This window comes from Theropithecus gelada, chromosome 16 (genome assembly GCF_003255815.1).
Source record: "Theropithecus gelada isolate Dixy chromosome 16, Tgel_1.0, whole genome shotgun sequence".
NCBI classification, from domain to species: domain Eukaryota; kingdom Metazoa; phylum Chordata; class Mammalia; order Primates; family Cercopithecidae; genus Theropithecus; species Theropithecus gelada.
Window position 1 is genome coordinate 2,440,123 of NC_037684.1, and position 11,101 is coordinate 2,451,223.

Sequence of the window (11,101 nt, forward strand, 5' to 3'; positions counted from 1 at the left end):
TTACTCTTATTTTCCTCTTGGTTGCTTTACTATGTCTCATGACATTAGTAGTTTTATACAAGGATAAAAGGAGGCCAAATAATATGGTTATTCAATGCTCTTCTCATTCAATGTCTCATAGCACAGACAGTAGCAAAACTCATTCAGGAACAAAGGACTTTGAGAAATTCTGAGAAGCTAGAAAACTGGTTTTTCATTTTTTTTGTTTTGTTTGTTATTTGAGACGGAGTCTCGCTCTGTTGCCAGGCTGGAGTGCAGTGGCACAATCTCGGCTCACTGCAACCTCCGCCTCCTGGGTTCAAGCGATTTTCTGGCCTCAGCCTCCCGAGTAGCTGGGACTACAGGCAACCACGACCATGCCCAGCTAATTTTTGTATTTTTAGTAGAGAGGGGGTTTCACCATGTTGGCCGGGATGGTCTCAATCTCTGGATCTCGTGATCTGCCTGCCTTGACCTCCCAAAGTGCTGGGATTACAGGCGTGAACTACCGCACCTGGCCCTAATTTTTGTATTTTTAGTAGAGATGGGGTTTCACCATGTTGGCCAGGCTGGTCTTGAACCCCTGACCTTAGGTGATCCGCCTGCCTGGCCACTTTTTTTTTTTTTTTTTTTTAAAAAGACAGAGTCGGCTGGGCGCGTTGGCTCATGCCTGTAATCCCAGCACTTTAAGAGGCCAAGGCGGGTGGATCACGAGGTCAGGAGATCGAGACCATGCTGGCTAACACAGTGAAACACCATCTCTACTAAAAAAATACAAAAAAATTAGCCAGGTGAGGTGGTGGGCACCTGTGGTCCCAGCTACCCGGGAGGCTGAGGCAGGAGAATGGCGTGAACCTGGGATGCAGAGCTTGTAGTGAGCCGAGATCACGCCACTGCACTCCAGCCTGGGTGACAGAGTGAAACTCTGTCTCAAAAATAAATAAATACATAAATAATAAAAAGACAGGGTCTCATTCTATTGCCCAGGCTGGAGTGCAGTGGTGCAGTGGTGTGGTCATAACTCACTTCTGGGCTCAAGGGATCCTCCTACTTCAGCCTCTCAAGAGTAATTGAGTAAGCATTCCTTCTGCCTTGGCCTTCCAAAGTGTTGAGATTACCCATGTGAGCCACTGTACCCAGCCTGGAAAACCGTTCTAATCCTTACCCTCATGTGGTCAATGGGGCCTGAGATTTAGGAGTTTGTCAGAGAGGCCTGCTCCACTTCATCTTGACTGGTCTGTGAAGCTTCTCTTCAGCCTCCCTGACACTTGCCTCTCTAGGTCCAGGCTTGGGATGCAGGTCCTCGCAGGTCTCACTGTTGTCCTCATCACACTGTGGCAAATTCCCTTATTTGTCCCCAACCATTCCATGAATGGGCACCTTGTCTGAACCATCTCCCTGGCCCAGCACCTGGGATTTATCCTGGGAGGTGTTCAAAGAACGCCTTAGATGGAACAGATGCCAACCCCTTGAGACAATGTCCAACATATGCTCAAGCATATGTTCCCTTATACTCTCTATGCCGTTCAGCCCCATGAGGAAGTGCGCATGTTGCGCACTGTACCCAGATGCCCCTGGAGCCCTTCCAGGGAGTGGGGTCCTAAGAATGGCTTTCCTGGGGGCTTTGTCAATGTCCATCAGTCTCCAAAAGATACCTGCATGCCATTTTCACGATAGAGAAACTAAGGTTCAGGGAGGAAGTGCTTGGCCCGAATTTCATAGTGAGCAGAACTACAGCCTTGTTCTCCAGACTCACACCCTGGCTCTATGCACAAACCTGCTAGGAATAGGGTAGATTTTGTGTCTTTGTGAGGCCCCTTTTGAGTTTCAATGGAATAAAACCTAAGTTCTGCCAGTTAGCAGTAATGTGATTCTGAGCCTCCTTATCTATTATAGGGATGAAAATAATACCTGCCTCACAAGATCCTTCAGAAGATTTAGTAAAATCTAGCTGGGCACGGTGGCTCACACCTGTAATCTCAGTACTTTGGAAGACCAAGGCGGGTGGATCCCTTGAAGTTAGGAGTTTGAGACCAGCCTGGTCAACATGGCAAAACCCCGCCTCTACTAAAAACACAAAAAAGGTCGCTGGGTGTGGTGGTGGGCACCTGTAATCCCAGCTACTCAGGAGGCTGAGGCAGGAGAATCACTTGAACCTGGAAGGCGGAGGCTGCATTGAGGTGAGATTGCGTCGCTGTAGTCCAGCTAGGGTGACAGAGTGAAACTCCGTCCCAAAGAAACAACAAACAAGATTCAGTGAAATCCTGTAAGAAAGCCCCTGAATGATGCAAGGATTCCTTCTGTGTTTCTGCTTATGCAGGTAGACTCCACTCATCCATCGGACCTCTTTTTTTTTTTTTTTTTTTTCAGAGACTGGAGTGCAGTGGTACAATCACAGCACATTGCAACCTTGAATTCCTGGACTCAAGCAATCCTCCTGCCTCAGTCTCCCAAGTAGCTGGGACTACAGGCACATACCACCATACCCAGGTAATTTTTTTTTTTTAATCTGTCTGTTGCCCAGGTTGAAGTGCAGTGGCACAATCTTGGCTCAATGCAACCTCTGCCTCTGGGTTCAAGAGATTCTCCTGCCTCAGCCTCACAAGTAGCTGGGATTACAGGCATGTGCCACCACTCCCAGCTAATTATTTTTTGTATTTTTAGTAGAGACGGGGTTTCACCATGTTGGCCAGGCTGGTCTCAAATTTCTGACCTCCAGTGATCCGCCTACCTTGGCCTCCCAAAGTACTGGGATTACAGGCATGAGCCACTGCACCTGGCTCCACTTAATTTTTTTTAATTTAATTTTATTTTTTGACAGGATGTCTTGCTCTGTTGCACAGGCTGGAGTGCAGTGGTGCAGTCTCGGCTCACTAAAACCTCCATCTCCTGGATTCAAGCAATTCTCTGTCTCAGCCTCCCAAGCAGCTGGGATTACAGGCGCCCGCCACCATGCCTGGCTAATTTTTGTATTTTTAGTAGAGATGGGGTTTCACCATCTTGTCCAGGCTAGTCTTGAACTTCTGACCTCGTGATCCACCCGCCTCGGCCTCCCAAAGTGCTGGGATTACAGGCGTGAGCCACTGCGCCCGGCCTGGCTCCAGGTACAGGTAACTTTTATTTTTTAAGACTGAGTCTCGCTCTGCCAGGCTGGAGTGCAGTGGCGCAATTTTGGTCCACTGCAACCTCTGTGTCCTGGGTTCAAGCGATTCTCCTGCCTCAGCTTCCCAAGTAGCTGTGACAACAGGCATGTGCCACCACACCCAGCTAATTTTTGTATTTGTATTATTATTATTATTATTTTTTGAGACGGAGTTTCGCTCTTGTCACCCAGGCTGGAGTGCAATGGCGCGATCTCGGCTCACCACAATCTCCGCCTCCCGGGTTCAAGTGATTCTCCTGCCTCACCCTCCTGAGTAGCTGGAATTACAGGCAGGTGCCACCACGCCCAGCTAATTTTGTATTTTTAGTAGAGTTGGGGTTTGTCCATGTTGGTCAGGCTGGTCTTGAGCTCCCGACTTCAGGTGATCCGCCCACCTCAGCCTCCCAAAGTGCTGGGGTTACAGGCATGAACCACTGCGCCCAGCCCTAATTCGTGTATTTTTAGTAGAGACAGGGTTTTACCATGTTGGGCAGGATGATGTCGATCTCTTGACCTCATGATCCGCCCACCTCAGCCTCCTTTTAAAGTGCTGGGATTATGGGCATGAGCCACCACGCCTGGCTCCAGGTAATTTTAAAACAAAATTTTTGTAGAAGCCTGGTGTGGTGGTTCATGCCTATAATCCAGCTTTTTGGGAGGCTGAGGCAAGTGGATTGCTTGAGGCAAGGAGTTGGAGACCAGCCTGGGCAACATGACAAAATCCATCTCTACAAAAAATACAAAAACTAGCCTGGTGTGGTGGCATGTACCTGTAGTTCCAGCTACTCAGAAGGCTAAAGTGGGAGGATCGCTTGAGCCTGGGAGGTTGAAGCTGCAGTGAGCCATGATGGCACCATTGTACTTCAGCCTGGGTGACAGAGTGAAACCCTGTCTTTTTTGTTTTTTGAGACGGAGTCTCGCTCTGTCGCCCAGGCTGGGGTGCAGTGGCTGGATCTCAGCTCACTGCAAACCTCCCTGGTTTAAGCCATTCTCCTGCCTCAGCCTCCCGAGTAGCTGGGACTACAGGGACCCGCCACCTCGCCCAGCTAATTTTTTGTATTTTTTTAGTAGAGACGGGGTTTCACCATGTTTGCCAGGATGGTTTCGAACTCCTGACCTCGTAATCTGCCAATCTTGGCCTCCCAAAGTGCTGGGATTACAGGCTTGAGCCACCGCGCCCGGCCGAAACCCTGTCTTTAAAAAAAAATTTTTGGCCGGGCGCGGTGGCTCAAGCCTGTAATCCCAGCACTTTGGGAGGCCGAGACGGGCGGATCACGAGGTCAGGAGATCGAGACCATCCTGGCTAACACGGTGAAACCCCGTCTCTACTAAAAATACAAAAAACTAGCCAGGCGAGGTGGCGGGCGCCTGTAGTCCCAGCTACTCGGGAGGCTCAGGCAGGAGAATGGCGTAAACCCAGGAGGCGGAGCTTGCAGTGAGCTGAGATCTGGCCACTGCACTCCAGCCTGAGTGACAGCGAGACTCCGCCTCAAAAAAAAAAAAAAATAATAATAATAAAAAATTTTTTTAGGCGTGGGCATGCCCCTAATATATATATATATATATATATATAAATTTTGTTTTAAAATAGAGATAGAGGCCGGGCACAGTGGCTCACGCCTATAATCCTAGCACTTTGGGAAGCCGAAGCAGGCAGATCACTTGAGATCAGGAGTTCAAGACCAGCCTGGCCAACATGGCGAAACCACGTCTCTACTAAAAATAGAAAAATTAGCCAGGCATGGTGGCAGGTGCCTGTAATCTCAGCTACTCGGGAGGCTGAGACAGGAGAATTGCTGGAACTTAGGAGGCGGAGGTTGCAGTGAGCCGAGATCATGCCATTGCACTCCAACCTGGGTTTACAACAGTGACCAAAAAAAAAAAAATAAAAAAAATAGAGATGGGGGGGTCTCACTATGTGACCCAGCCTGGTCTCAAACTCCTGGCCTCAAGCAAACCTCCCATCTCAGCCCCTATAAATTCTGGGATTACAGGCATGAGCCACTGTGCCTCGTCATCTAATCCCTTGTTAAACCTCTTCCACACAGTGCTCTTGGGCAGCTGCAATCCAGCAACAATCCCGTCTCCTTTCTCTGACCTCCTGCAGTTTATGAGCCAAGCCTTCTCATGAAGCTCTCTTGTCCTGACGTCACAGGCCATCTTTGGCTTGAACCAGAGCTTTAGCCTTCACAGTTCAGGGGTTGTGCATTAGGGTTCTTGCTTCCTGTTTAGGAGTACTCAAAGTTAGCAGGGAATAAGCACAGCTTCTGATTGACTGGTCGGAGTCTGGGCTCCACCACATTACCGCTGAGTGATTCTGGCCCCTGCACCTGATCTTAGAGTCTTGGTTTCCTCAACAGTAAAATGGGGTTCAGGCCAGGTGCAGTGGCTCATGCCTGTAATCCCAGTACTTTGAAGGCCAAGGTGGGCGGATTCCTTGATGTCAGGAGTTTGAGACCAGCCTGGACGACATGGCAAAACCCTGTCTCTACTAAAAATACAAAAATTAGCCAGGTGTGGTGGTGGGTGCCTATAATCCCAGCTACTTGAGAGGCTGAGGCAGGAGAATCTCTTGAACCTGGGAGGAGAAGTTGCAGTGAGCCGAGATAGCGCCATTGCACTCCAGCCTGGACGACAGAGTAAAACTCTGTCTCAAAAAAAAAAAAAAAAAAAAAACACAAAGCCAGGCGCAGTGGTTCACGCCTATAATCCCAGCACTTTGGGAGGCTGAGGCAGGCAGATCACGAGGTCAGGAGTTCGAGACCAGCCTGACCAACATGGCGAAACCCTGTCTCTACTAAAAATACAAAAATCAGCTGGGCTTGGTGGCACAGGCCTGTAATCCCAGCTACTGAGGAGGGTGAGGCAGGAGTATTGCTTGAAACCAAGGAGGTGGAGGTTGCAGTGAGCCGAGATCGAGCGACTGCATTCCAGCCTGGGCGACAGAGCGAGATTCCATCTCAAAAAAAAAAAAAAAAAAAAAAGAGGGGGCGTTGGGTTCAAATGCTTTCTTTTCCATGCTGGTGAAGATGAAATGAGAAAGTGAAGGTGGATATTTCTAACCTAGCGCCTGACATATGAACAACAGGAGCTCAACAGACGCCAAGCTCCTTCCTTCCTGGCTTTGCAGTAGGCTTTCCCTGTTCACTCCCTCCAATGGGGCTAAAGTGGGAGTATCACTTGAGCCTGGGAGGTTGAAGCTGCAGTGAGCCGTGATCGCACCATTGCACTTCAGCCTGGGTAACAGAGTGAAACTCTGTCTTTAAAAAAATTTCTTTTAGGGGCAGGCGCGGTGTGTCCCCCTTGCACCCCTTGCACCCCTGTTGAGACATATATTGAGTCAGAAATGGAAACTTTCCTCTCAACACCTCCCTAACTCTATTCATCAGCTTCCAGTTCCTGTTCTCTGGGTCAATGGGGCCCTCAAGTCCAGACTTGGGCCATGACCTTTCAAGTCTCCAGGTATAGTTCTAAAGGTGGCTGTTGAGTGGAGCCTGGGTGTCCCTACTGCCTCAAATCCTTCCCGCCATCAGCCAGGCCTTTACATCCCTCCCTCCCTGCCAGGACAACCTGTTTGCTTCACAGCTGCTGTGGAAGAGATAGGCAGCCTGGATTATCAAGCCAGACAAGGCTCCTTGCTGACAGTTCCCACCCACCCAGAGGCAAGTGTTCCTTAGCCCTTAACCCCCTCTGTGCTGGGTCTTCAGGCCTAGGGACTTGGTACAGCAGGGAAGATGGGCAGGCCTGGTACCCTCTATACCAAGTTCCCAAGTCTGGTGTCATGAGCACAACAGGGTAGGAAACAGCATCACCTGTAGGCTCCAGGTGACCATTCTGCATACTAAGCCCTTTCCTTCCTGGGTTCATGGAAGTTCATGGTAAAGAGGGCCTTAATAGGCCTCTGAAGGCTTAGGCGGAAGGCTCTATACTCTCCACTCCCTCTTCCTGAGGCTGGTTCCAGGCTCCGGGGACAGAGGCCTGGCTTTCTCAATTCCGGGGGTCCACTGGTGTTAGTACAGGTGCTAAGGCATCCTCTCCTCACTCCCTATCCCCACATCATTGCCCCTTCCTCCTCTCCAGCACCCTTCAGATCTCTATCAGCAAGGCCCCTCCCATCTTCTTGCTGAAGTCACTGTCCTTGACACTTAGGACAACCTGGACCATCTCCTAGTTGGGTCTCATTGCAGCCACTGAGGACTCCTTTTCCTGAAGGTCAACAGGAAGCAGTGAAAAAAGCAGTAGTGGGCCAGGCATGGTGGCTCATGCCTGTAATCCCAACACTTTGGGAGGCTGAGGCAGGTGGATTGCTTGAGCCTCAGGAGTTCGAGACCAGCCTGGGTAACATGGTGAAACCCCATCTCTACTAAAAATACAATTAGCCAGGCGGTGGTATGCGATTGTAGTCCCAGCTACTTGGGAGACTGAGGCAGCAGAATCGCTTGAACCTGGGAGGTGGAAGTTGCAGTGAGCCAAGATAGCGCCACTGCACTCCAGCCTGGCAGAGCGGGACTCCGTCTCAAAAAACAAACAAACAAACAAACAAAAAATTAGCCAGGTATGATGGTGCATGCCTGTAGTCCCAGCTACTCAGGAGGCTGAAGTAAGAGGATCACTTGAGCTCAGGGAGGTCAAAGCTGCAGTAAGTCGTGATGGTGCCACTGCACTCCAGCCTGGACTACAGAGAGAAACTCTCTCTCTCTATCTCGGGGGAAAAAAAAAAAAGTCTGCTCCCTCAAATATTTTTCCCATTTCAGTAAATAGCAACTCCGTTCTTCTGTTCTTCCAGACGGGACAAAGATCTTGGAGGCAATTTATTTTCTTTTTTTTTTTTTTTTTGAGACGGAGTCTTGCTCTGTCGCCCAGGCTGGAGTGCTGTGGCCGGATCTCAGCTCACTGCAAGCTCCGCCTCCCGGGTTCCCGCCATTCTCCTGCCTCAGCCTCCCGAGTAGCTGGGACTACAGGCGCCCGCCACCTCGCCCGGCTAGTTTTTTGTATTTTTTTAGTAGAGACAGGGTTTCACCGTGTTCGCCAGGATGGTCTCGATCTCCTGACCTCGTGATCCGCCCGTCTCGGCCTCCCAAAGTGCTGGGATTACAGGCTTGAGCCACCGCGCCCGGCCCAATTTATTTTCTTAATTAACTTTTTGCTGAAGTAGAACATATATTCAAAAAGTGCATGACTCATAAGTGAATTAGCACAAAGTGAACACACCCATGTAATCACCATCCAGTCAAGAAACAGGACATTCTCAGGGGGCTCCTGTGCCCTCTATCTCAGTCTCTTCTTCCCCAAAGGTGACCTTTAACCTGACTTCTAATGTCATAGCTTAGCTTTGCCTGCTTTTTGGACTTTATATAATGGAATGATACAATCTGTATTATTATTATTATTATTATTTTTTTTTTTTTAGTAGAGACGGGGTTTCACCGTGTTAGCCAGGCTGGTCTCGATCTCCTGACCTCGTGATCCGCCCATCTCGGCCTCCCAAAGTGCTGGGATTACAGGCTTGAGCCACCGCGCCCAGCCATTATTATTATTTTTGAGATGGAGTCTTGCTGTGTTGCCCAGGCTGGAGTGCAATGGCATGATCTCGGCTCACTGAAACCTTTGCCTCCTGGGTTCAAGCAATTCTCCTGCCTCAGTTTCCCAAGAAGCTGGAACTACAGATGTGTGCCACCATGCCCAGGTAATTTTTGTATTTTTAGTAGAGATAGGGTTTCACTATATGTTGGCCTGGCTGATCTCAAACTCCTGACCTCAGGTAGTCCACCCGCCTCGGCCACCCGAAGTGTTGGAATTACAGGCGTGAGCCACCATACCCGGCTATTATTATTTTTGGGACAGGGTCTTGCTGTGTCTCCCAGGCTGGAGGGCAATGATGCAATCTTGGCTTACGGCAGCCTCAACCTCCCAGGCTCAAGCAATCCTCCCACCCCAGCCTCCCGAGTATCTGGGACTATAGGTGCAAACCACCATGTCCAGTTAATTTATTTTGTATCTTTTGTAGAGACAGGGTTTTGCCACACACTCAAGTGAACTACCCACCTCATCCTCCCAAAGTGCTGGGATTACAAGTGTGAGCCACTGCACCCAGCCTATGTCTGGCTTCTTTCACTCAACATTAAGTTTGCAAGATTCATTCACGTATTCGCATGTAGAAGTAGTTCATTTGTTTTTATTATTGCATAGTATTCAATTTCTTTTTTTTTTTTTTTTTTTTGAGACGGAGTCTCGCTCTGTCGCCCAGGCTGGAGTGCAGTGGCGCGATCTCGGCTCACTGCAAGCTCCGCCTCCCAGGTTCACGCCATTCTCCCGCCTCAGCCTCCGAGTAGCTGGGACTACAGGCGCCCGCCACCTCGCCCGGCTAGTTTTTTGTATTTTTAGTAGAGACGGGGTTTCACCATGTTAGCCAGGATGGTCTCGATCTCCTGACCTCGTGATCCACCCGCCTCGGCCTCCCAAAGTGCTGGGATTACAGGCTTGAGCCACCGCGCCCGGCCAACATAGTATTCAATTTCATGAATATGATACACATTTTTCATTCTACCATTGATGAACATTTGAGTTGTTTGAATTTGGGGGCCATTATTCATAATGCTGCTGTGAGTATTCTTGTATCTATATGTATGTATATCGCTGTTGGGAATGAAATGGTTGGGTCAAAGCGTATGTTTATGTTCAGCTGTAGTAGATTCTGTCAAACAGGTTTCCAAAGTGGTTGTATTGACATATATTTCTACCAGCAGTGTATGAATGTTCCAATTGCTCTTCCTCTTCACCCATACTTGATATTATAACTTTTTTTTTTTTCATTTTAGTCATTCTGGTGGGTGTGAAGTGATAATCTCATTTTGGTTTTAATTTGCATTTCCCTGATGACTAATGAAGTTATGCATGCTATTCCTGCCATTCTTTACTATATAACAAATCAACCTCCAACTTAGAAGCTTAAACAATGAACAGTCCATTTACTATCTCATACAGTTTCAGGAGTCTGGATTTTAGGAGGTTGGCTGGGCAGAACTGGCTTGGGGTCTCTCCTACAGATGCAGCCAGATGGGGGCTGGAGGTGCTGCAGGTATCTCTCTCTCTTCACATAGCCAGGGCCTAACCCTGTGGTCCCTCTCTTTGGGCTTCCTTACAGTACAGTGGCCTCAGAACAGTCATACTGCTTACATGGAGGCTAAAGGCTTAAAGAGAGAGTATTCCAGCAAACAAAGCATAGGCTTTGCCATCTTTTGTGATCTAAATTCAGAAGTCACATAATGTCACTTCTGCCATACTCTTTATTGGCCTAAATAGCCACAAAAGTCCGCCAGTTTCAAGGGAAGGAAGCATAGGCTCTACCTCTGATTGTAATGGTCAAAGTGACACTGTAAGAGGAACATGTAGGATGGAAGATATTGTTGCCACTATCTGTGGAAAATACAGTCTGTCACACACATTTCTTTTTTTTTTTTTTTTTTTTTTTTTTTTTTTTTTTTTTTTTTTTTTTTGAGACGGAGTCTTGCTCTGCCGCCCAGGCTGGAGTACAGTGGCCGGATCTCAGCTCACTGCAAGCTCCGCCTCCCGGGTTCACGCCATTCTCCTGCCTCAGCCTCCCGAGTAGCTGGGACTACAGGCGCCTGCCACCTCGCCCGGCTAGTTTTTTTTTTGTATTTTTAGTAGAGACGGGGTTTCACCGTGTTAGCCAGGATGGTCTCGATCTCCTGACCTCGTGATCCGCCCATCTCGGCCTCCCAAAGTGCTGGGATTACAGGCTTGAGCCACCGCGCCCGGCCAGTCACACACATTTCATACATCTATTGGCCACTCCTTTGTCTATTTTTCTGTGGCGTTACCATTTCTTCCCTTACTGATTGGTAAAATATATTCTGAATGCTAGTTGTTTTGTTTTTTTTTTTGCCAGGCATATATCTTGCAAATATTTTTTCTGATTATTCTGAGGCTTGCCTTCTCATTCTTTTTTTTTTTTTTTTT